The following is a 26691-nucleotide window of genomic DNA, read 5'->3' on the forward strand; positions in this document are numbered from 1 at the left end:
GAGGGACAACGCAGGAGGGGAAGACCCTCTATGAGATGGATTGATTCGGTGACTGGGGTAATAGGGATGGGTGTGTCAGAGGCGGTGCGGTTGGCGCAGGATAGAGCAGGGTTTAGGGCTGTTGTGCATAGGGTCGCAATAAGTCGGAAACGACTCGATGGCACATAACAACAACAAAACAACAGGAGTAGACAGTGATGTTGTTATCGTTGTTATGTGCCATCGAGTCGTTTGTGACTCATAGCAACCCTATTTACAACTGCCCTAAACCCTACTCTGTCCTGTGCCAATCGCAGTGATAAGAGGAAATAAATCAATCAGTGTAAGAAACATTTTAAGGATGGAGAAGCACAATTTTAGGACAGTTATTATTTGTAAGGCATGTGCTTGTAGATTCAGGTAATGTTGTTGTTATGCATCATCAAGTCTCCTCCAACCTTATGCATAATAGTTCTCAACCCTGCTCTACCCTGAGCCAGTCTCACTGCCTCTGACACACCTACCACCATTTCTCCAGTGACTGTGTCAATGCATCTCATCCAAGGTCTTATTCTGTAACCTTCTACCTTTTCAAGCATGATGTCCTTGTCCAAGCCCTAGTCCCTCCTGGCAACATGCCCAAACTATATGAGATGGAGTTTCAAACTCCTTCCCTCCAAAGAACAACTTAGTTTCACTCTCTCCAGAACAGACCATTTTTGCTCTCTTGGTAGTCTAAAGTATTTTCAATACTCTTATTCAGCACCACAATTCACAGGCCTTGTTTCTTCTTCTGTAGTCCTTAGGCATTGTCCAGCTCTCTGATGAAAGTAATTGTGAAGACAGTGCTCTGGATCAGGCACACCTTAATCTCTAAACTGACATCATTGCTTTTTAACACTCTGGAGAGGTCCCTGACAGCAGATTATCCCAAGAATTTCATCTTTTGACTTCTTGAATGTTGGGGAATCTCCCATGCAATTTACTTCCTCTGAAAACTTGCAGGAGGGTCAGCTATTGGTCTGTTCCAACTCTACGGTACACAACAACAACAACAATAAAAACTATTTCCCAAGCACTCGACTATGTCAGAGTTTATGAGAATGGCACAAGACAGAACAGGGCTCAGAGTTATTGTTCATAGGGTCACTATTGGTTGTACTTGACTAGACAGCACCTAACAACAAGAATAAGTTAAAGCATCACATTAGAAATGAGAAAGAAAGGAAGCCTGGATCAGAATTTGTTCAGCTTTAACCCCCTACTATTCACCTTGTGTCAAAAGGAGCACTGTTAGACAGAACAACAGCTGAAAGAATTTGAGTTAAGATGATCTATTTTGGAATGTGTCATCTGCTGATCACCTTCATGGAAAGCACATCATGCATTTTTTCAAATGCAGTGTTCAGAGCCCAAATAATAACTAGGGAACCTACAAGATGCTTCCATTGTTTGACAAAAGCTAATTTTTTGTTGTTGTCTGTTTTTGAATTATAAAAGATTTATCTTATAAGATTAGAGAGAATTATTTAACAAGTTGCCATAATACTCAAATCCTGATTTCAGCAATTATAAAATACTTAAGATTTTCCATGTTTTTGTTTTTCATTGAACTATTTTAAGCATCTCCTAATCTACAGTTAAAAATACAACTATTTTCTTACATATCTTAATGACATTGTCAATTAAAAAAAAATTAGCAGTGCCTTTGTTCAAATTCATATTTATCTGCCCAAGGTTGTCTCAAGAATTTTTGTGCAGTGGAATTGTTCACATCAAATTGAAATATGATCCATACATTACGTTTTTTTATCATTCCAGTTGATATGATTGAGTTGATTTTGACTCCTAGTAACCTTGTGCGTAATTCAGCAAAACTATGCACCATATGGATTTCTGTAGTTTATTTTCAGAATCGTATCACCAGACCTTACTTCTTTCCCGACTCTGTCTTATCAACCTTTCAGTTAATGGTCACATACATTAGCTATTTATACCACTTATGCTCTCCTATGTATCATATATTGCTTTTTAAAAATCTGAAACAATCTCTCCTCATTCTTGCATGCAGTGAATTGATTGAATAAGACAATTTTCTTCAAAATGTTCCACCATAAAAATATTTTTAATAACCATATACCTTAATGCTTTTCTAACATCAAACTTTCTGGTTTTTGACTCAGTTTTTGTTAGAAGGAGGTTTATAGATATGCAGAATACATACATACATGTACAAACCTTAGGTAATTCAGATATTCCAGCAGGATCTATTTTTTTAAGTAATTTTTTATTGTGATTTTAATGAAAGTTAATAGGAACTTGGAATTCTGTTCATTCATTGTTGCACATTTTCCTCCCTACTCCCCTGCCAATTTGCTTTTTTCTTAAAAAAGGTTATGTTTATTTTTGCATAATTTCCTCTCTCCCCTCTACCCCAGTCCACTTAGCTATGCACTTCTTATTCTGGACTGTTGTCACGCAAATAATGCCTAATCAGTTAAACAGTTCTTGCTCTCATCTGTTCCAATGCAGTGTTCATTATGTATCACCCCTTCTCTCAATTTCCCCCAACCCCTATTTCAGTTCTGCTCTACAACAGTGCCATTGTGCATTATTTATCCTTTTTTTGATGGAGATATTTCATTCAGCATAACAACTCATAAAATACAAGTATACAAAATGGTTGATTGACCCTGGAAGAAATTATGCTGAGTAAGGATCCCCTCAAATGATCAGATGCATAGCTATTTAATTCACCTAACCATTTAACTAAAGGGTTGAGTCCTACTACCTAGGGACCTCTGGTGACGTAGTAATAAGGAATTGTGCTGGCAAATCAAAGATATGAAGTTCAAATCCAACACCTGTTCCACAGAAGGAGGACAGTCTCTTCTCCTGCCATTAAACTGCCTCTGAAAACTCATTGGAGAGTCTGTGGTGGGTCAGGTCCAACTGGACAGTAAAATAACCACCGCCAGTGGATTTCTATTTCATTTCCTTTGATAGTCAGCCTTAGTGGTTTGCTTTATTTATAAGCTTAGTGAATCCTTAGTATTTTATATCATGGTGAAAGATCTTGATAGCTTGTCAAATATTAATAAAGTAAAATTTGATGACTTGATATCTGAAAGCATACTAATCTTGAACAGTTATCATTTGAAAATGTATGAAAAACTTGAAGTAATAAAATTTGTCACCATCGTAGCATTGTTAACTTATTTTTGATAATTAGACCACCGGATTATCTTCTTTAATCATGTTAAATTTCTGCAACAACACAAACAGAATACTCATATTCAGTTTTCTTTCATTTATTACAATCTATTTCCTCGTTAATAAATAAACATAAAATTTTTCTCAAGCTCATGTGTCCTAAAAGAATGTAGTTCAGTCAGTAATTTGGAGTACACAAGTTACTGTTATAGCTTGGTGGATAAGGAGTTGAACTGCCAACCCAAAGTCAGGTGGTTTGAATCCACCAGCTACTTCTCCAGAAAATTGGGCAATCACCTCCTAGGTAGTTTCAGCCTCTAAAGCCATGCTAGATCAGCTATAAATCAGTTCCAACTTGAAGGCAATGCAAGAGTTGTGAGTTGTGATAGCATTACATTATTCTACTGTGATATTAGTAGGGTTAAACTCCCTAGGTATTTTTATCATGTAATCATCATTAATAATAATGTTTGATTATAATGTGAAAAATATATGTTGTTGTTGCTGATTGCTGTCAAGATGAGTACAACTGACAGTGACCTTATGAGCAAAAGACCTGAAGCTTTTCTATAGCTATCATCATTTCCCAAAGTTCATAGAGTTGTTTAGGAAGTGGATACCACTCTTGTATGTATGTATGCATGTATGTGTATATGTATGTATATGTGTATATATACACATACACATATATAAACTAATATATATATATATATATATATATGTGTGTGTGTGTGTGTGTATAATTTGTTGTTATTAAGTACCATCTAGTCCTAGGTGACTCATAGCGACCTTATGAACAAAAGACCTGAACACTTGTATGACTTTCATCATTTCTCCAGGTTCATAGAGGTTAAAATAGGAGGACAAATAAAATAATCTTACACCAATAACAAGTAAACATCCCAGCCTAATCCTCACCAGAACCAGAAAAACAAACCTCTGTAGAATCTGGCCACTTCAGACGATTTCCAACCTTGATTTCCCATACTGCTGACCAAATGCATTTTTAAATTGGAGGCCAAATAAAATCAAGTATATATACACACTTTCATCAAGTTTGTTCCACCTCTTTGTCTTTTGGAAGTTGAACAGGAAGAGATGGCCACATTTTTCTCCCCTGGAGGAACTGATAAGTTCAAATGGCCACACTTTTGATTGTAAGTTCCACACCAATCTTCCCACACCAACAGAGCTAATATGTAATAATAAAAATGAACTGTTTTTTATAAATTATCAATTTTATTAGTTTTCTTTGTATTTTATACAAAAGAAAAACTTATTGGATTCTTTATAATGAGTGAATGTATAGGCTTGATGATAAAACTTTATTTTAATATTAGTAGGTAACTGTTGTTATTCTTTTTTTTTTAAACAGTGTAGAGTAAGATCCAACCCACAGCTAATCCTGCAGTGAGTTTTCAGAGGCAGTAAATTGCACAGGAGAAGACTTCCCAAGCTGGTGGATTCAAATCACATATGATTGTGTGGGTAGAGCAATTCCTTACCACTTAATCACCAGGGAGCACTGGGAGCTTGTTAGTAAGAAGCTGTACTGAAATCTCAAAGACATGCAGTTCCAGTCTACCTGCTGTTCCATGAGAGGAAGGATGGGCATCCAATTTACTGCCTCTCAAAACTTGCTGGAGGGTCAGCTATGGGTTGGGTCTGACTCAGTGCCATACAATAATAACAAGCCACCAGAGTAAAGTTTTAGTTATTTGTCTTTGAGAAAAAATGTTGCTGTTCTTGTTATTATGTGCCATCAAGTCACTTGTGACTCTTAGCGACCCTGTGTACAACGTCTCTGAACCCTGATTTATCCTGAGCCAACCATGTTATATCTGACACACCTACTTCCATTACCTAAGACGTTGAGTCAATCCATCTCATTGGGGGTCTTCCTCTCTTGTGTGGTCCCTCCAACCTCCTAAGCATGATGTCCCTCCCCAAGGACTGGTCTCTTCTTGCAACATGCCCAAAATATGTCAGTGAGAGCTTCAGAATCCTTGCCTCCAGGGAGCATCCTGGTTTCATCCTCTCTAGGTTATACTGTTCTCCTGGCAGCCCATGGTAGTTTCAAGACTCTTCTCCAACAGCACAGCCTGAAGGCATCAATTCTCCATCATCTCTACTTATTGTCCAGCTTTCTAACAAATAGCATGTCATACTAAAGGCCATGGCCTGGATCAAGCGAACCCTAGTCTCCAGACTGACATTGTTGCTCTTCAGTACTCTGGAAATGACCCTGACAATAGACTTTCCCAATGAAATTTGTCTTTTGTTTTCCTGGCTTTTGAAACCAAGAGTGTTGATTGTGGAACCAAGTAAACTAAAGCTGTTAATAATCTCAATCTCTCCTTCAGCTATCAGGATGTTACCAATGGGCCCAGTGGTGAGAATCTTCGTTTTCTAGACATTGAGCTGAGAAGAATAGAAGTTTGGTTGGGGTTTGGTTTTTGTTTTTGTTTTTTTCCCCTGACTGATCACATTGAGGGTTTAAATTACTTCTTATGCTAATAAATGAAATTACTAAGGTATAAGAAAATATGAGCAGAAAGTTTTGTTTGTTTAAAATTGAAACCATTTAGATTATTCTTATTTGCACAAGTATGTCAAATCACATTGACATAAGTGCTAAGTTTATGAATTCAGCTGAAATTTTAATAGAAGTTTTTGTTTCCATAGAGAAAAAAAGTGAGACTAATTGGTGGTAACTTCAAAAGTTTAGGTTTGAGCAACATTCTGTTGTTTTGCCTCATAAAGACTTTGTTAGCCAGTTCTCAAAATCCACTGGAATACCATTTTCCAGTAATCTGGCAAATTGTATTATCAAATACAATCAAAATGCTCAGTATTTATTGGAATAGAGTAATCTGTAAAATTAATGTAAAAATATATTATAAAATGCAATAAGTTTTTACCCAAAATTAATCAGATATAAAATTTACTTCAAGTCTGTGTATATGCCATTTTTATCATACCTAGAATATGTTATAATAAGGGAGCTCTGGTGGCCTAACTTTATTGTCACTTAGAAAATATATATTTGTATTTATTCTGCGCTAATCTAGTCTGGATTAGAGTTTAGAGTCATAACATATGTGCTGTGAAAATTTAGGATATATTTTAATGAGATGGGGCTGTCACTTCATTAATAAAAGTCAGTGGGACTAAATTCCAGATTCACAGTTAATTTCAGCTTGCTCACCTTTTCTTTGCAAAAATGTACTTAATTTGTTGTATTAATTTGTATATATTTCATGTATTCACCAGAGAAATTCATTTAATTTGATCATGACCTTATTATGCAAAGCTGAAGCGTGAAACATAACCTTTTCTTCTCAAGTGGTGTCACAAAAGGTTGCGTCTTAGTCGTGTAGCCGATCAATGACTGTCATGCAGAATGAGACTTCCACCAGCTCTGAGTGGCACCTGGTGGTTATTTATAGCATGACCAGCAAAGTCATCTATCTTTTTTGACAGCTTGCAGTGTTACTAACCCAGCATCATGTTTTCAGCTAGTGCTACTTGCAAAACATTTGCCCATCTATTCATTGTTCATTTTTCAGTCCATCTTTAAGCAAATATATATATTGAATAGCTAACCAATGCTAATGATTGAATGATCAAAAAGATACTTCCCTCCCCTCCCCCTCAGGGAGCTTTAATATAAATTTAATATATTAAGATCAATTCATTAATATTAACAGGATAGAGATAAATAATAAGACTCTTGTAATCATAGACCATATTTTCTTGTGATAGACATGAACTATAAGAACAATAGCTAAAATTAAGGTAGTTTATAATGAATTATATGAAAAAGTAGCATCAAAATAAAGACCATAGAGCAAAAGCTTCTAATCTGTTATGTATGCCTCAAGAATTAGTTTTTTTAAGTCTGAGTCTCATTGGTATAAATATGATCATATACACTCAACTGCCAACCCAAAAGAAAGTAGTTCCAATCCACCAGTTGCTCCACTGGAGAAAGATGAGCATTCTACTCTCTCATGATTTATTAACCCCAAAAACCCATTGGAGGTTTACCTGTGAACACATAACAACAGCAAGGAAAACATCGCATGTGTGTGATTTGGTCCGTGTTACCTGAATCAATCATTATGCCACAAAGTTTGTAGAAGAGAAGATGGGAGCTATCAATACATACTTCACAATGTGAGATGACTTCAACCCATGAGTGTGTGCAGAATGAGAGAAGTACACATCAAAACATGTATCTATAAGAATATTTGGGAGAGAAAGATACTCAGTAAGTAATTAAGAATTGGTAAAAAGTACTATATTCAAAGACTGTCTTTGTTTATCAGAAAATTACCATTGTTAACTAAAGACACTTTAAAATACTGATTAACAAAAGATGTGACAAAATGAACTTCATTTACGTTGCTATCTCTGGATAATATGACTAATTGAAAACAATGCCCTTCTATCAAGAGAGGACTATATTCCTAGCAGCTATTTTATGTGTTAAACATATAACAACAAAAGAGGAAATAATTAATCCACTTCCTTTACTCTGAACATGAAGATCAATGTGTCATATGTCTCAAGAATGTGCCACACTTGGGAGACCTTAACTGTACTAGACAGAAACTGCCGTTCTCTGTCAGATCACAGCATATTGTTGTTGATGTTGTTAGGTGTTGTTGATTGAGTACAAATCATAGAGACTCTTTGAACAACAGATCTGAAACCTGTCATAGCCTGTATGTATTTCAGAATCTTGAGCCCATTGCAGCAGTCACTGTGCCAATCTCTTTCAGGATTTTTCTTTCATTGAATCTCTCTAGCTTTCCAAGTTTGGTGTCCTTCTTCCAGGAATAGCTTCTCTGAACAACATGCCAAAGTATGTGAAATGAAGCTGTGTTGTATTTGCCTCCAAGAAGCATCCTGTTTGTACTTTCTCAAAGACATGTTTGTTTTTCTTTCGGCAGCCCATGGGATATTCAGTACTCTAACACCATAAAGGCATCAACTCATTTTCTGTCATCCTTATTCATTGTCCAGCTTTGACATATATAGCTAGTGACTGGAAAGACGATGACCTGAATCAGATACACCTGAGTCCTCCAACAGACACTGTCATGCCTCAGTAATTTGAAGAGATCCCTGATTGCAAATTCTCCCAGTGCACTATGTCTCCTGATTTCCTGACTGCTGGTACCAAGGATGTTGATTGTGGATTAAACTAAGATGAAGTTGTTGACAGTTTCAGTCTTTTCTCCATCTACTTTAATGTTGCCTACTGATCCACTGAGGGGGAATTTTTGTTTCTGGTTGTTGAAATGTAATCCATAATGAAGATTGTAGTCTTTGATTGATCTTCTGCAGCAAGTTTCATGTCCTACCTACATTCAGCAAACAAGGGTGTGTCATCTACATAATGCAGGTTGTTAATGAGTCTTCCTCTGTTCCTAATGCCATACTCTTCTTCATAGAGTTCAACATTCTTACTTATTTGCTCAGCATACAGATTGAATAGGTATGGAGAAAGAATTCAACTCTGATACACACTGTTCTCAATTTTAAAACTTACCTTGTTTCCTTCTCTGTTCAGACAATAGAATTTTGAGCTAAGTATAGGTTTCACATGAGCAAGATTAAGTGCTCTGGGATTAACATTCTTCTCAAAGTTACCCATAATTTCTTATGATTCACATTGTCAAATGCCTTTACATAATTAATAAAGCATAGACACAATTCTGGTATCCTCTACTATCAACCAGGAACCCTCTAACATCAGCAATGATATCTCCAGAAACACAGCCTCTTCTAAATCTAGCCTGAACTTTTGGCATTTCTCTGTCAACGTCCTATTCTAACCATTCCAGATGTTCTTCAGCAAGATTTTGTTTGCATATTATATTAAGGTTATTATTCAAGAATTCCTACATTGTGTTGGACAACCTTTTGGTGGAATGGGAACAAATATGGTTCTCTTTCCAGCTAGCTGTTTTCCAAATTTCTTGGCTTTCGTTATTTGAAACATGATAATTGGTATCTCATCAATTCCTGGCTCTTATTTTTGCCCATATCTTCAGTGGAGCTTGAACTTCTTTCTTCATCATCATTGACTTTTAATCATACCACTATCTATCTGTTAATTGATTGACTGATTGTGCACGCACACACACACACACACCCCATTTTGTGACCAATACAAATTTAGTTCTAGGCAACAAAATATGAAAACTTAAAAAAACCTCTATGTCCACGAATACATTCCTGTATTGTATTTTAATTCAAATAATTGTTAACTGTTCTAAAAAGAATTTGAAACAACTTAATCTTTCTACCTATCCAAGTTTACCTTTGTTAAATGAATAAATATTTTAAAGAAGAAAGAAGTGTCGGTTTTGTGAGAAGCTTTAAATTGGTTAGCAGGGTTTATTTTCCGATTGATGCAGAAACTGTAAAGAAGTTGAGAAAACCAATCACCACTGCCATAAGTTGATTATTGGTGGTAGGAACCCTCAAGGCCCAAAAAGAAATATCCCATAAAGTTTCCCAGGCTGTAATATTTATGGAAGCAGATGCTGCATCTTTCCACAGAGGGTTCAAACCACCAACCTTTTGTTTAGCATTTGATTGGTTTATTCATAATGCCACCAAATTTCCTAGAAGTTGGGAAGAAACCTATACATTAACACTCTCATCATGAAAGAGCAGCTCATTTATCTAACTAAGGATTGATAAAAAGAAACACTTGATTTATGATAAGCTTGATTGCAGAGATGAGCATGCTGACCTGACCTAAGAAACAGTGTGAAAGTTGTGACTAATGGAATACATTGAATTTCTACTTTAATTTTATCTATGAGGGAAGAAATAAAAAAAACTAATTTAGGCCAGGTGCTTGGAAAATAATTGCTCTAGGTTTGCTCTTAACTCATGGCTTCAGGAAAACTATACTGAAATTTATATGCTTTGGTTTATCTGCTAAGAACTAATTAAGCAAGTTGCAGATTTCCGCAGAGACATCTTTCTCTTCTTTAAAACGTTACATTGTACTCCTACCTCAGCCATTAAACAACATAACGTCACAAATTGACCAAATATAAATAAACAAATCACGGAAAAAGAAGACGTAATAATAAATCTTATGCTAAATCTTATTAACTCGGCACACTAATGATTCTAAGAGATTTACACTGGCTTAGTTGTATGGTTTACAGGTCCCAGAAGATTACAGAAGCAGATTAGCCAAAGAGAGGGACAAGCTGCAGGCTGACACAGGGCGAGCAGAGCCTAATATGGTCTGCCCGTAAAATAGCAATGCAGGTCCTGGTAAATCTGTAGAGAGAACACTGACCCAAATTTAATGAAAAACTCAGCGCTCTCAGGTATTCAACAAAATAAGACACATCTTGTTGGATACACCTTGATGGCATTGATGTCCTACAGCAAAGGACACACATTTCTACCCCTAACAAAACTGCTCTATCACCCATTATGTTCCCCATGGTCAGTATAAGAAGTCAAGAAAGTGTACGTAAGATACAGAATGAATTCCACCCAGTGTTTGCTTTTTATTTTTTATTTTTTTTAAGGACTCAAGAAAGTACTACCCCATTCACTGGTTCAGAGTTCTATGATATAAATTATTTTCCAGTTTGCAGACTATAAAGACTGAAAATCTTGACAGCTGTATCTCTCTGTGTTCTTATCATAATCCAAACCGGATGTATTTTGAGCTTGTAAGAATGACCATATGCCTTTGACAAGAACCCTGCACTGATTCGCTCCTCCTGTGTGTTTTCTTTGGGGTCAAAAAAGAGCAAATAAGCAAGTATTCCTATATGCAGATTTCTGCCAAGCATTGCGCATACAATGATGGCATTTTCCTCACAGTATTTACAAGGAAGAAAATAGATTGACAAAGAGACAATTGCCATACAATTGAGTATTGGTTTTAAAAAACATGCAGGGATGATTTCAGAGCAAGAAAAGGAACTGATGTGAGAAGCAAACAGAGAAGAGTTTTGCAATACTACCTTCATAGAGCAATACATAATACACACCATAACTATGAATCACTAACTAATACATAAAACGTTGTTGTTATTGTTGTTTGGGGCCATCGAGTCGTAGACGACTCATAGAGACCCTATGAACGAAAGGCCTGAGCACTGATAAAACATTAAGTAATATATAATTATTGTTTTTGTTGTTGTTGTGTACAGTCAAGTTGGAGCTGACTCATATTTCACCCTCCAAGAGGTTTACAGAGGCAGTAATTGCATGGGAGGAGATTGTCCATCCTTCTCCCATGGGGCAGCTGGATTGTAGCGTAGATTCTTGCCACTAGGCCACTAGAGCACCCTATATAGTCCTTAACTAATACATTATATATATATATATATATAATTAACTAATATATACACCATTAATTAATGCCCCTCAAAATATTAATAATTCAAAAGAACAAACAATAAAATTGAATGATCATCTAAATTTAAAAATATCTCCATTTATTCTATGAATCAAAACCTTTGCTAGTTGCTAAATTGAAAAAAAAATTGCTTAAAAACACCAAATAATTCAATTCAAATTAAATACACACACATGTACATTTCAGTCATACGTATTTACCATATTATTCTAGCATAGCTGTCTATTTTGCTGTTGTTGTGCGTCATTGAATTAGGACCAACTCATAGCTGATTCTTTAGCAGATTTTCAGAGGCACTAAATCACAAGGAAGGAGACTGCTCATACTTCTTCCTGAAGTAGCTGGTGGATTTGAACCTCACACATTTGGGATCATAGGGCAACTTCTTACCATTTGACCACCACAGATATAATCGTCAATAGTATGTTAATTTAGGGGAAAAGAACCTTTATGTTTTTGTCAGTTGGTTTGTTTTACTCCCACTGAAATACATTTTAAAGGATTTTTATGTATTTTATTTATGCAATGTAGAGTTTATGCTTTATTTTCCATGAAATGGATATCGAAAACTCTAAGGCCAGTGCCTTTTAAGTAACTGAGCCTTTCACACAGAATTGAACCATCAACAGGGTGATACCTGAAATGTGTCTCTGTCAGTCTCTGTCTCTCTCTGTGGGTGAGTGTCTGTGTCTCTGTGTGTGTGAATGCACATATGGTATGGCTGGAAATGTTCAATTTAAAGGCTGCAAAACAAATACTCAATGCAATTTTCACTTTTTTCTACGTCAAAATCCTCTGTGGACTTCTTTCCATTATCAAAAGCAGATACTAATATAGGTGTTTTATAAAAGTGAAGTGGTGTAAAATAGTTTCAAAAAATGGACAGATATCTGTAGTCTCCTGAATATTCGAACATCTGGACTGCCTCTTGTCCTTTCCTTTTATCTATCTATGTATTATCTATCTATCTGTTTATCTATCTATTTATCTATCTATCTATCTATCTATCATCTATCTCTCTCTATCTATAATCTATCTATCCATCATCATCTATCTTTCCAACCATCCATCTACAACTTACTCCTGTGGAGTGTTCCAGGCAATGGTACCCTCACTGAGTTCAAAGGCTATAAATTTTGGGAGAAGAGACTGTATGTCAGTTGCCTAGCTATTATAGTGATCTTCTGGATTTTTTAATATCTTTTGAAACAATCCCTCCTCTATTGCTTCTCTCTTATGATTCTTGGTCATCTAGGATGTTTACTTAGTTCTATTTAAATTACTAAGATGATACAAATTTGTCATAAAATTACTCCTAATGGCTTCTTTAAGTGCTTCAGAGCAAGCAGCCTGCACTTCCTCCTCCTTCACCATGGCCTCTTGATCGTATGCTGTTTCATGAAATTCTTCTGTGTCAACGAATTCTTTTTGGTGCAATGATTCTGTATAATCCTTCTATCTTCTCTTAATGCTTCCTCAATCACTTAATATGTTGTCCATAGCATCTTGAATTATTTCACCTCATGGATTGAATTTGTTCTTTAATTCTTTCAACTCCAACTCCTTACACATTTCATTATGACACTTTGCTTTGTCTTCCCATGCTGCCATTTGAAATTTTCTATTCAGCTCCTTAATTTCTTGATTTCTTCCCTTTGCTTTGGCTTCTCAGTGCTCCAGTGCAATATTGAGTCTCTTCTAAACTCCATTTTGGTCTTTTCTTCTTCTTCTTTTTATAATGACCTTTTGCATTCTTCATGGATGATATTCTTGATATCCTCCCACAGCTCATCTTCATTCATTAGTGTTCAAAGCCTCACACTTGTCCTTGAGTGATTTTTAAATTCAAGAAAGATAGACTCAAGATCGAATTTCAATTCCTGTGGGTTTGACTTTACCTTCTTTAACTTTAATTTGATCATGCATGTGAATTGATGGTCTGTCTGTTCCACACTCAGCACCTGGCCTAGTTTTCACTGATGATCTAGCTTCTCTGATGATTCCTTTTACAGATGTAATCATTCTGATTCCTGTGCATACCATCAGATGAAATCCATGTGTTTTGCTTGCAGTTATATTTCTTATAAAACATATTTGCAATGAATTTGCATGATTGCATAATGTTCTGTCTTTCTATGTCCAGCCTTATTTCTATCACCAAGAAATAAGGGCCCAGGATTTGGTGGAATACCAATGGGCATATTTCAACAGATGCTGACCTGGACATGCTCACTAGGTTGTGCCACGAAATCTGGAGTACAACTACCTAGCCAACTGACTGGAAGAGATTCATGTTTATTTCCATTCCAGAAAAAGATGACCCAACACCATGTGCTCTATAATGCCCATGTGCTACCCAGTTCTACCAGCACTCCTAGTTTTCAATAATCTATTGTTGTTATGTGCTGTTGAATGAACTCCAATGCACAGCAACCCTATGCACAAAAAGTCTGATCCCTGCTGTATCCTGAGCCAGTCTCACTGCCTTTGACACACCTACCCTCATTACCTCAGTTACTGTGTCAACTCATCTTATCTGGAATCTCCTGTCTTGCCCTGTCTCTTTTCCCCTCAAAGCATGATATCCTTCTCCAATGGCTGGTCCCTCCTCCTAGCAACATGCCCAAAGCATAAAAGATGAAACTTCAATCCATGGCCTCCAAGGAGAAGCTTGGTTTCATTCTCTCCAAGACAGCCTATTTGTCCTCTACGTAGTTCAAGGTATGTTCAATACTCTTCTACAGCACCATAACTCCAAGGCATAAATTCTTCTGTCATTGTTGGCCACTGTCCAGCTCTCTGATGCATAGCAGGTAATTGCAAAGGCCATGACCTGTATTGAGTGTACTTAGTCTGCAAACTGACATTGTTTCTCTTCAGCACTCTAGAGAGTACCTGACAGCAGATTTTCCCAGTGTAATTCACCTTTTGATTTCTTCACTACTGGTGTTACAAGTGTTTGTTGATTGTGGAAATGAGCAGGCTGAAACTGTTAACAGTCACTATCTACTCTCCATCTATTATGGATAGGTAAGGTCAATAGACCAAGTAGTATCTTTCTTTTCTTGATGTTAGGCTTCAGTTAAACACTACATATTGAACACTACAGTCCTTGACCTTCTTCAGTAAGTGCTTCAGGTCCTCCTCAGTTTCAGCATATATCACCTGCAAAACACAGGTTGTTGATTAATCCTCCTCCAACTCTGATGCTACATTCTTCCTCATAAAGGCCAGCCTCTTGAATGATCTGTTCCACATACAAATTGAAAAGGAGACAGGACACATCTCTGACACACTCCTTTCTTGAGGCAGTGTTTTCTTGCTCTGTTCTGATGACTACTTCTTGGTTGAAGTACAGGTTTCACATGAACACAACCAGGTGTTCTGGGATTCCTATTCTTCTCAGAGTTAGCCACAAATTATTGTGATCCACACACAGTCAAATGTCTTTGCATATTCAGTGAAACATAGATAAACATTCCTCTGGTATTCTCTGCTTTCAGGCAAGACCCATCTAATATTAATAGTAATGTCCCTAGTGCCATGCCTTTTTTAAAACCTAGGTTGTATTTCTGGTAGTTCCATGTCAATATATTATCCCAGTTATTTTTGGATGTACTTCAGCAGAATTTTATTTGCATGTGATATTGTTTGATAATTTCCATCCTGACTTACCTATCAGTTTGGATGTGATGAGAAGCAAAAACTAGAGTTATTAATGCAGTGAAAAGAAAACTAAGGTCACCATATTCTTGGAATTCACCAAATAAAACTGCTTTGGTATGTATTTGAAAACTCAACTTATTACCATTTAGTAAGAATCTGCTCCTTGATAAACCTCAAAAGGGTTTTCAGAGACTGAATTGCATGGGAGAAGATTGCCACAATTGCAGTGTTAGAAACCTTAATTTCTGTCATGGAAAAGGCAACTTCCTTTTTATAGGATGTAGAATCTATTTTCGTTATTTCTGCAACCAATAGATTTTTGCATCTTTATATTCATAAGCATTTTAAGGTATGGACATTGGGCAAAATGAAGCAAAAGCTAGAAAAGCATGTTGCTATGCTAATAGTACAACTCTACTGTGACATATTGAATTTATAGGCAGAATTATTATATAAAAGAAGAAGGCTTATTGAGTGTTATTTGAAGTAACTCAGTCACTAGAAACTGAGGTTCCCTATGCAAATGGGATATATTCTTTCCCATTTGCCACATGAAAGCTAATCTATACATCCTTAAACAAGCCTGGAGAAATCATTACATATCTTATGTGGATCTTTGTTCACTGTTGTTTATGTAATGAAATCAGTCATAAGCTTAGTTTATATGTTGAGAAACCAAAACTGTTTGCTAAACATTCAGAGAATTTGAGCCAAAAAGTGATATCTCTGTAAGAATATTTGTCAAAACTTTCACAAATTTTTGTATCACAAATGCTAATTAAATATATTACTATAAAATGAACATATGGTAGCATGTTCCTTTTAAATGCAATATACTGATATTAAATTTTATTGTTAAATATCCCAGTCTTATGGATATTTTTATGCCCATGTATACTAGTTCTATAGAGTGTTTGCTTTTTAACTTAACCAAATGAATGGCTGATATGTAGTCTTAAAATTATTTTTGAAATTTTTCTTATAAATGGAAATTAGATGGGATTATTTTTCAGGATATGCTGACTTATAGAAACTTCTGTCCAAGTAATATGATTAAAATTAACATTTGAAACAATAAAACATTCAAAAAATAGTTACCCCTAAATTCAGACAACTTTACAAGGGAAAATATTAACTCTTTGATCGTTCATTCTCTCATTGCCCTTGTTTGAGAACCTACTCATAGCTAACCCTCTATTGAGCTTCCAGGCTATAAACCAGGCAGGAGGAGATTGTCCATCTTTCTCCTGTTGAGCCACTTGTGTATCTGAACCATCCAGGAGTTGTAAATAGCCTTTGGTTAATAGCACAACTCTCTATGTGCTAGCTTAGTTAAAAAACCAAAACCAAAACAAAAGAAAAGTCACTTTACTCTTCTTTTGCATGTTGTTTTAATGATAATATACCTATACTCTTGTTTGTGCACAAAGGTATTTCATTTTCTTCCTTATTTCTCTTGTAATACATCAATTTATGAGACTAGGAACCAAGTATCAGTGACTGGGGTAATGGGGGTATCAGAGACAGTGATGTTGGCTTAAGTTAGATGAGCATTCTGGGCTGTTGTACTTAAGGTTGCTATGAGTCACAAATGACTGAAGGATACATAACAACAACAACAAAGAGGAGAAAACAATGCATGTGTACACAGGGCCATGTACCCTCTGACCAGGCCAGAGGCAGTAAGAGTAGCACAGCCTCTCACAGACCCAGAGTAGAAAGCAGATAAAGAGAGTGTAGCCCAGCCTCATGATGCCTCTGGAAACACAGCAACAGACAAGAGGTTCATTTATTCATGGGTAGGAATAAAGTTGGAGGGTGGATGAGGCAAAGAATATCACCCAAAATAAGTCCAGTTTTTAGCTTAAGTTCCAAGACACAATCCCTCAATTAGTCCAGGGTAAAATTTCAGTTCAGCAGTCTAATCCAAATTATTAAGCAAGGTTTGACTTACAAAAGTTATAAATCAGCTTCTCCTTCAAGCATCCAGAAAGAATAGCAAATACCTTTTTACTGTGGCCAGCACAAATACAAGAAGGCTCATATCACACCTTGCCACTGTTTCACCACAGCAATGCCAAAACCTCTCCATTACCACCATCTAACTTTCACCAGGACCTTGTCTTCCTCAAGTCTTACAGCCACAGTCTTACTTGCCTCAAGTCTTTCTGCCCAGTGTGGGACGTACTCTTTCTCTTATCCTACTACCACAGCTATTAATGATTTGCATGACCCTGTGTGATAGCTGGAAATCAGAAGAGGCTAACTGTAATGGCTTTAAAAAAAGCCAACTTTTAGGGTAACATCACAGTAGGATATTGTTAGACTTGAATTTAGATCACACTGTCTGGTATATGTGTAAGGTGGTTTCATAGAAGATACTCTCTTTAAAGAAAAAAATGTAGTTCACTTAAAACAATAAAGTATAATATTTTGTAAAATTAATAGATTATAATCTTAAAATAAAAAATAATTACATAGAATAATTATAATCACCAGAAAATAACACATAGCATTTACAGGTCACTCTTATACTACAAAATATGTAAAGAAACAGTGTTTCTATGGAGTGAATAGTCTATATTTTTGAGCACAGCAACAGTCTACTTTTTAGAAAGAAACAAGAGTCTTTAAATTTCCCCAAGCTAAGCATCAAGTTTTCAAGAATACTATTTAACTATCAGTTCTGAGTACTGTAAAATTTATTATCCACTTTTGATTTTACTTTCTAGTGTAACAAGATAAAATAGTGACAGGTATCAGTGCTTTAAAATTGATTTCATAAACACATAACTCAAATTGTAGGTGTATTTTATTTTTAATACTAGAGAAAAACTTTAAAGGGTACATATGTGACTATTATTTTTTATCAAGTTCAGAGCACCGATTTGTAGAACATGTCTCATTTGACAAGGAACTACTAGTACAGGCTTTATTCCATTTGATTTGTTACACAGCAAATGAGTGATTTAGTCATATACTAATCCTTGTTTTACAGATAAGGAAATCAAGTTGCAGAGCATTTATGGGCTAGAGTTTTAATCCAAATCACCCACTTATAAATCTTAGTCTTAGCTTAAGTATAAGTATAAATCTTACACTTCTGTACATGTATATCTGTGTAGTTGTTAGACTTCTGGCCTTATTTGAGTGTTTCTTCATATAAGTAACAATAAAAAGTAAGCCAATGATTATTGTTTCACTGTAACACCTATTCCGATCTTCTAAAAATCTCATATATTTAAGTAAAAAAATTACTCCAAATATATTGTCTTCTAGATATCCTCTGAAGTATTTGAGTGTTGCAAACAGTTAAAAGTCTTGGCTGCTAAACAAAAAGTTGTTGGTTTGAGTCTGTCAGCAGAAAAATTAGTTCTTTGCTAATGAAAAATTAACTATTGCTAGCCCAATGGAGCACAGTTCTGCTGTGACATATATGGAGATAACCACCTAATACTAACAAGTCAATTGAAAAGATGTTGCTGTTGCTATTGTTGTTGCTATGTTCCCGGTCATCTGTGATTCACAGTGACCCTGTGTGTATTAGCTCTGTACCCTGCCCTATCCTGAGCCAAAGTCATCACCTCTGACAGACTTAATCCCTTTCTCTACTCACCCAGTCAATCCATCTCATTCTGGGTGTTACTCTCCTGCACTCTTCCTCCACTCTTCCAAGAATGGTGTCTCTCTAAGGACTGGTCCCTCCTAGCCATGTGCCCAAATACATGAGATGGAACTTCAAAACCTTGTTTCCAGGGTGCAGCGTGGTTTCAGTCTCTCCAGGTCAAACCTGTTTGTTCTCCTGGCAGTCTACAGTATGTTCAACTCTCTTCTCTAGCACCGTAACTTAAAGGCAACAGCCCATCTTCTGTCATCCTTAGTTTTCAGATGCACAGAAAATAATTACAAAGACCTTGGCCTGGATCAGGTGCATTTTATTCTCCCGACTGACATGGTTGCTCTTCAGACCTAGAGAGGTCCCTGACAGCCTTTTCCAGTGCAATTCATCTTTTGATCTTGACTCCTGGTGCCAACAGTGTTGATTGTGGAACCAAACAAGCTGAAGTTATTAAAAATTTCAATCTCCTCTCATCCATCAAGAAGAAGCCAATTGTCCCAGGGGTGAGAATCTTTGTTTTCTTGATGTTGAACTTGAGTCCATATTGAAGACTGCAACCCTCTGCCTTCTACACAAATACCTCATTTACTCCTCAGTTTCAACACACAAGTCTGTTTCATTTGCATAACACAGTTTGTTGAGGAGTCTTCCTCCAATCCTGATACCACATTCCTCTTAATAGAGCCCAGCTTCTTGAATGATCTGTTCTCCATATAGACTGAAAATGTATGGAAATAGGATGTATTCCTGAAGCACACCTTTCCTAATTCTGAACCATGCAATGTTTCCCTGCTCTGGTCTAAGGATTGTTTCCCGGTCCAAGTATAGGTTTCACAAGAACACAAATAAGTGTTCTGGGTTCGTCATTCTTCTCAGGTTAGCCAAAATGTATTGAGATCCACACAGTCAAATGCCTATGCATAGTCAAGAATGTGATCTTTACCATTTCAAATAGAGTACATAATTTTAAAGCTCCCTATTCTAAGCATAATAATTTTTCCCCCTTTAGGTAGGTAGTTCTTTTTTGGTTAAGGAGCTTTGGTGGTGCTACTTGTAGGGAACTATACTGGTAATACAAAGACAGTCCCTTGGGCAGTTCCAATCCACCAGTGAATCCTTGGGAGAAAGACACTGCACTGCAAACCAGAGGGCACTTGGTGGGAACACCAGCTGCTCCATGGGAGAAAGCTGAGCAATCTCTTTCTATGCAATTAATTGCCTCTGAAACCCTACTGGAGGGTAAGCTGTGGGTCTCTTCCCACTCTACCATACACAACTATACATAATTACATACATATCTGTAGGGGCCCAGTGATAAGGAACTGTGCAGCAATCCCTAAGTATTAGATTCAAATCCATGAGCTGCTCTATGGGAGACGATGGGGAATCCCTGTCCATGTGATGAATTGCCTCTGAAAACCTGCTAGAGGGTTGGCTATGGGCCAGTTCTAACTCGATGGCACACACAACAACAACCCTCTTTCTTTCTCATTCTGTGTGTGTGTATGTAATATTTCTTTATAGTTGTTATAGATTTTATATAGTTATATATGTATGTATACACACACAGAGCCCTTTTTGTCTCTTACTGTAGTATTTTGTAGTTTTCTCTGTATATGTCTTTTATATTCTGGGTTAAATTTATTCCTGGGTATTTTATACTTACAGGAACTTTTGTAAAATGGTAGTATCTTTGATTCATTTTTTTTTCTTTCTTGTTAGTGTAGAGAACTTGAACTGGCCATTTTAAGTTGATCTTGTAACCTATCACTTAGCTAAAGTCTTTTATTAGTTCCAGTAACTTTCTTATTCATTCTTTGGTATTATCTTTATGTAAGATAATGCCATTTTCGCATAGAGATAATTTATTTAGTCCTTAGCCAATTTTGCTGGGTTTTTTTATTTCCCTTTCTTGTCATATTGCTTTAGCTCTGACTTCCAGTAAAATGCAGACTAAAAGTAGTGATAAAGTGTCCTTGTCTTGTTAACATTCTCAAGGGGAATATTTTATATCTGCCTGCTGAGAATGTTTCCTATTAGTTTGTATATACAATCATTGGTATATTGAGAAATTTATTCTCTGTTCCTATCTTATTGAGAGTTTTGGCTGAAAAGAGATTTTGGATTTTGTTCAATGCCTTTCATACATTATATGAGCTATCTTGGTAATGTGATCCCCCGCCTTTTTTTTAAATTCATCTCTCTCTCTCTCTCTATCACTGTTGTGGAGTTGGAACCAACTCATAGCTACTCCTATAGTGGATTGTCAGAAGATGTGAAGCACAAGGGTTTTGAGTGTTCGTATTTCCCCTGCTGAGCAGCTGGTGGATTTGAACAGCCTACCTTTGGGTTGGCGGTACAACTTCTTATCCAATAGGCCATCAGTGTGGTGGCCTATTCACAGATTTTCTAATATTGAATCACCCTTGCATCTCTGGTATGAAACCCATTCAATCAAGCTGTATTATTCTTTTGACAAACTGTTGTATTTTGTTGGTGAAAATAGTGTTGAGAATTTTGGGATTTATATTTAAGAGAAATATAGTATAAAATTATCATTTGTGTGATGTCTTTGCTTAACTTTTATATCAAGGTTTTATTGACATCACCTATTGTTACTCTGTGCATTCTCTAATCAAAAGTCACAAACACTTTCAAAGCAAATATGCAGATATATTTTTGTTTCTGAGCAATTCATATGAATTCTTTTCAGAATATGCTATAGATTCTTTAAAACATGAGTAACAATGAACATTTTTTCTACCATTCAAAAACTCCAGTTGTCATACTTTTTTTCCAACAAAAAGTCACTGCAGTGTCTGAAAATTGCTAAACAAAACACAGTGGAAGAGTGTGAGAGTGTGTGTGTGTGTGTGTGTGTGTGTGTGTGTGTGTGTATGTTTTGGAGGAAAAGGACAATTGGTACCATAGGCCAATAGAAATTAGAGAACCAGAAAGTCCTTAGAGAATATTATCAGCTGTTCATCCTTTATTAGTATCATTAAAATACAATTCAAGCTTTGTTCATATAGTTTATCTCCATGATCCTGGTTGGATTTTTACACTAACTTTGTAAGAATTCATAATAAATTTTCCCAAGAGTTTTGGAGAATGTTCAGAATCAAATGTAGTGTTTGGGGAGATTAAAAGAAGAATAAAAATATAATATGATAAAAGTAAATCATGTCCTAGTAATAACATTTATGCTTCTAATTATGATGATAATGATGATGAAAGGACTACGTACTACAAATTCTTGTACTTGCCGAATAATATCCATCCTTTTCTCACTTTCACAGCCTGCTTCATGATGATTTGACTTCCTCTGGTCAGGGTAATTTGTTCTTTGATGATACAGTGATCGCATCCTAACGAATGAGAGATTGGGGAGAGAATGGGGAAGCCTACCTGGAGAGATGTGGCATATCTAGAAGAAAATACTTTTCAAGTGCAATGGACATGAATAGCTAAGGCGTATTCTTCTCCTGATTGTGGATGTTACCCATGGAATGGCAATAAGTAGACTGACAGGGTCCAAGAGAGGGAGTGACTCTTGCAGACATCATTGAGTTGTGAGGCTCCATCATTAATCTTCCTATGTCCAGCTATTTTAGGACCTATCAGTGTCTTAATAACTTAGACACAATAGAACTGTAGTTACTGATGAGAACATTTCATACTAATAGTCTTCTACTTCTCTTTGCATGTGCAGAAAAGGTAGCCATCAATGAATGAAATTTCTAGTTTTTGGTTTACACTGTTCATTCATGTAAGGATATTGAACTTAACATATTATTTTGCGTTATTTTTATATATGTCCATATGGTGTATATATTGTAGGTGCTATCAAGTCTATTACATCTCATAGCAATACTGTAAACAACAGATCCGATCTTTACCCTAGCCATTATATGTGTGTAATATATGTAAAGGCACACATATAATATATGTATCACAGACAAGTATGTATAGTGTATGCTTTTCCTACATGCACACACTTACGAATCATTTGCAATTTTTTTCCAATATTTTTGAAGCATCTTTGCTAATAGATTTTTCTTTGGATGTCTTTCAAATATCTTCAAGAAATGGCAGTTTAAATTTTGCTTAATTTAAGAGATTGGATAAAAAAAGATCATCATTGTCAATTGTTCTGAAACAGAACTTTTGCAATTAGATGTACAATTAACTTCGAATAATTCAACATCTCATTGCACTGTTTAAACTGATTTAACAAAACAGATGTTTCAGATGACAGTATATAGTTGCTCATAACTGCAATATTGAAAAGCCTTGTGATCATGTAAGGTTGTGCGAGAGAGAATTATGTGATTGCACAAAAGAATTCAAGTTTTTGCAATTAAACAGAATGATGAAAGTGTGACTTATTTAATCACCTTAACTTTCCTTAATGCTAATTAAGTAATTATCTGGTATGATACTTAGTGATTAATGATATTAATAATAATAATGAACCTTTTTTGGAGAAATTATTGTATGCCAAGCACCATACTAAATGCTTTATTATATATTTATTCTAATTATCTTTAGAAACAGCCTCAGAACCTATTCTATTATTAGTCCTGTTTTGTTTTTTAAAGAAAGACCAACTGAGTAGAAGAGTAAAGTAATTTGCCAAGTATCATACAGATTGTAAACATAAGGAGAACTCAGATCTGCCCTGCTGGATTTCTGTCTTTTCTGGCATGCCTTGTAACTCAGGTAAAAATGAATTCCTATGAAAATCAAGTGGTACCCAAAGCTAATAATAAGGTTTTCATTCATAAAGTGCATTGTCAAGGGCACACATCTGCATAATTCCACTTAATTCTCACAGTAATCTTCTATTTTAGGTACAGCTTCAATGTATAACCCATAAGGAGTTGTTCGGCCAAGGGGCTGCATGTCTCTGTGTCTCTGCCAGTTTGTGTCTATCTGCAGTACCTCGGGACAAAGCTGTACAGTCTCCTCCTGTGTGATTTGTACTCTCAGAATCCCAATGGAAGGCCAGCTATGAGTTGATTTCTGCTCTACGACAATGAGAGAGAAAGAAATACACATGAGCAAACTAAAGTTCAAGGAATAAGCAGCCCAAGCCAAGGAGCTAAGAAGTGAAGTGTACACCTCTTAGATGCCTGACAACAGAGTTCATGGTTTCAACCAAACCTTTCCTAAATGACTGATTTTTCCATATTCAAATAGCAAAATCTTGCTCTATCATGCACATAGGAAAACTGAACCGTCGACTCTTTCATGTCAGAAACTATGCTCTACTTTCTTCCTAAAGAGCTCCAGTGGCCTTAGTGATAAGAAGCTGTGCTGCAATTTCCAAAGCATGAGGTTCAAATCCACTGGCTACCACTGCTCACTGAAGTATGAGCAATATTCTCCCATGTGATTATCTGGCTCTGAAAGCCCGCTAAGGGTCAGCTAGGAGTCATTCCCAACTTGACCACACACAACTCTGCTCCTGTCAGAATCCATGCTCTCCTTTCTTCCTCAGGACTGAACTATATGTCAACAGATTTGTTTAAACCTTTTCACCAGCATCCATACATCACCCATTAACATTTCTAGCTTCTCTGGTTCCAGCTTCAGGGAAGGTCCTGGCCTGGCTGGAGCAAGTGCTGCCACCTAGCGGGGATCCGTACAACTGTACAGAATAGGAAGAAATGGGTCTTGCCTACATGAATCCCATAGAGTTGGTCTGAAATCTATTTAAGAAATTCAGAGTTTCAGATAGAGGTTTTAAAGGCTGCCATCTGTGGATTATATTTGGATATAATCTTTTCTTTGGATTATGTTCCCACGCGATGCATAGCAAAATAAATGCCTTCAACCAACTTAACAATAAAATCTGTGTTACTTTTTTCCTTTCAAACTATCTTGTTTCCCATTGTGGAAACACTTGAATTCAATACAAAATTTGAAGTATAAGATAGTTCAGTAATGAAAGGGCTAATTAAACTATTCTCTTATAAATTTCTTAACGTACATCACTGAGCCAAGTCTAGCTGTTAAGGAATTTAGCAAAAAGTGAATTATTCCAAATACTATCGTACCTACTTCTTTAAATGGCTACGGCCTAAAGATCTTTACAGAGCAGGACTATGCACATCAAGTTTTGAAGCAGCCTCAGTATCAGCAAGTTAATGTTATGTTTTCTTTCCTGAGAATACTTTATAGGTATTAGTTTCCTGACTAACTGTGATAAGAAAACAATATCACTAATTCCTAACATGATATTTGACTTATGAGTGATAAGAGAGAAACAGAGGGCCAGATTTTAAAACCGCCAGACACATCAGAAATGTACATTAAACTCACTTTGTATCAAAAATGTTACTTTGACTTCCATTCTAAATTATAAAGTAGAATTCTAGAATTCCATTCATATCCTCAGGGAAGAAGATACAATATTAACTTGCTGATATTTAGGTTGCTTCAAAACTTTGTTAGCAAAATAGTCCTGCTTTAAATATTAGTTTATGCAATGTAAAGATCTTTAGGACATAGTCATTGTAGAACTAAAATTTAGATTCTCTAAATCATCAGAAATAGAACCCACTTCTACTATTGAGAATGTGTGTCCATCTCCCATTTATTTATAATCCTGTTTTAGTTACTCTATTAGATATTTAATGTAGACTTAGGTTATTATATTTGCAAATCATCAAATGCAATAAGACTGGAATACCTGAATGCACAGATTAGTTATTCTGACAATACTTACTATAACATACAGCATTTTATCTCCCTGAGGATGCTCTGCGAGTCTAGTGTGTAGGAAGTTGTGTAGATAACGCAAAGGTTGAGCCTCCTTTGTGTTTCTACACCAACTTCTCTGCAGGAGAAAGATGTATGATCTCCTCCTGAGATATTGTTAGCATCAGAAAATCTGCTGGAGGTTCAACGGTGGGTCATTTTGGACTCAACAGCAGTGAATTTGTGTTTTAGCTAACTATTTTTGTCACTGTTATTTTATTAATTTTGTGAGTATTTTTCCTGACAGTATTTTTCATTTGTTCGTATAAATAAAAGAAATTTCTAGGATAAACCAAGAGCACTTGAATCATGATTCAACTTTTTGGCATAATAAACGTATGTGAATACTTTACATGAGGTTAGGGACAAGTCTTGGGAATTCACTGGAGGATACTTTTTTTTTTTTTAGTTTTGAGAAATTCTTTAAATGTAGAAAAAAACATAAGAGTGAAAGAAATTAAAGGCCAAAACGGGAGAAGGAACACTAAACCTAAATTTGTGAAATAAACACAGTTAACTAGGAAAATTAAAATGTTAAGGGACAAAGGACTGTGTTGAAAGTCAGAACATATGGACATTGCCAAGGGATGCAAGATCAATAGTTGGTGAAGGAAACAGGGATCAGCAGAGTGAAAAAGACTTCTCCTAGACATGCACCCTGAATTCTGACTTCAAGTTACTTCAAGTGCAGCTGAATACATTTCTGTTTGGTAAAGTCATCGTCTACTTACAATAACTCTGTTTTAGCAGCACTAAATAAATGAGACATCTCCCCTTCAGAGCTTCATGTTGTACAATTTTCTTGGTAGTCCAAGTCTTACTGTCAGATGGGAGGCCATTTAGAAGGCATATTATGAAACAAGTACTGGCAAAAAACAAGCTCTTTTTTTTTCTTTTGCTTCTCCAATTGACATGGTCAGAAAAAGAATAAAAAAGGAAAATAGTGAAAGGCAAAGAGAGGATGGGAATGTGTATTAAAATTTATTCAAGCATAAAAAATTTGAAAATTTCAACAAAACAGTGTGCTAATTTC

The 26691-nt window shown here is 36.0% G+C and overlaps 1 protein-coding gene across 4 annotated transcripts in view; it reads left to right on the top strand.

The window, feature by feature from the left end:
- The window catches only part of PCDH9 (protocadherin 9), a 1403702-nt gene that overhangs the window by 1087996 nt on the left and 289015 nt on the right, over window positions 1–26691 (top strand). The gene's annotated exons all lie outside the window — the stretch shown is intronic.

This window comes from Elephantulus edwardii, unplaced genomic scaffold (genome assembly GCF_000299155.1).
Source record: "Elephantulus edwardii isolate Elephantulus edwardi_28Jun2011 unplaced genomic scaffold, EleEdw1.0 scaffold00023, whole genome shotgun sequence".
NCBI lineage: Eukaryota > Metazoa > Chordata > Mammalia > Macroscelidea > Macroscelididae > Elephantulus > Elephantulus edwardii.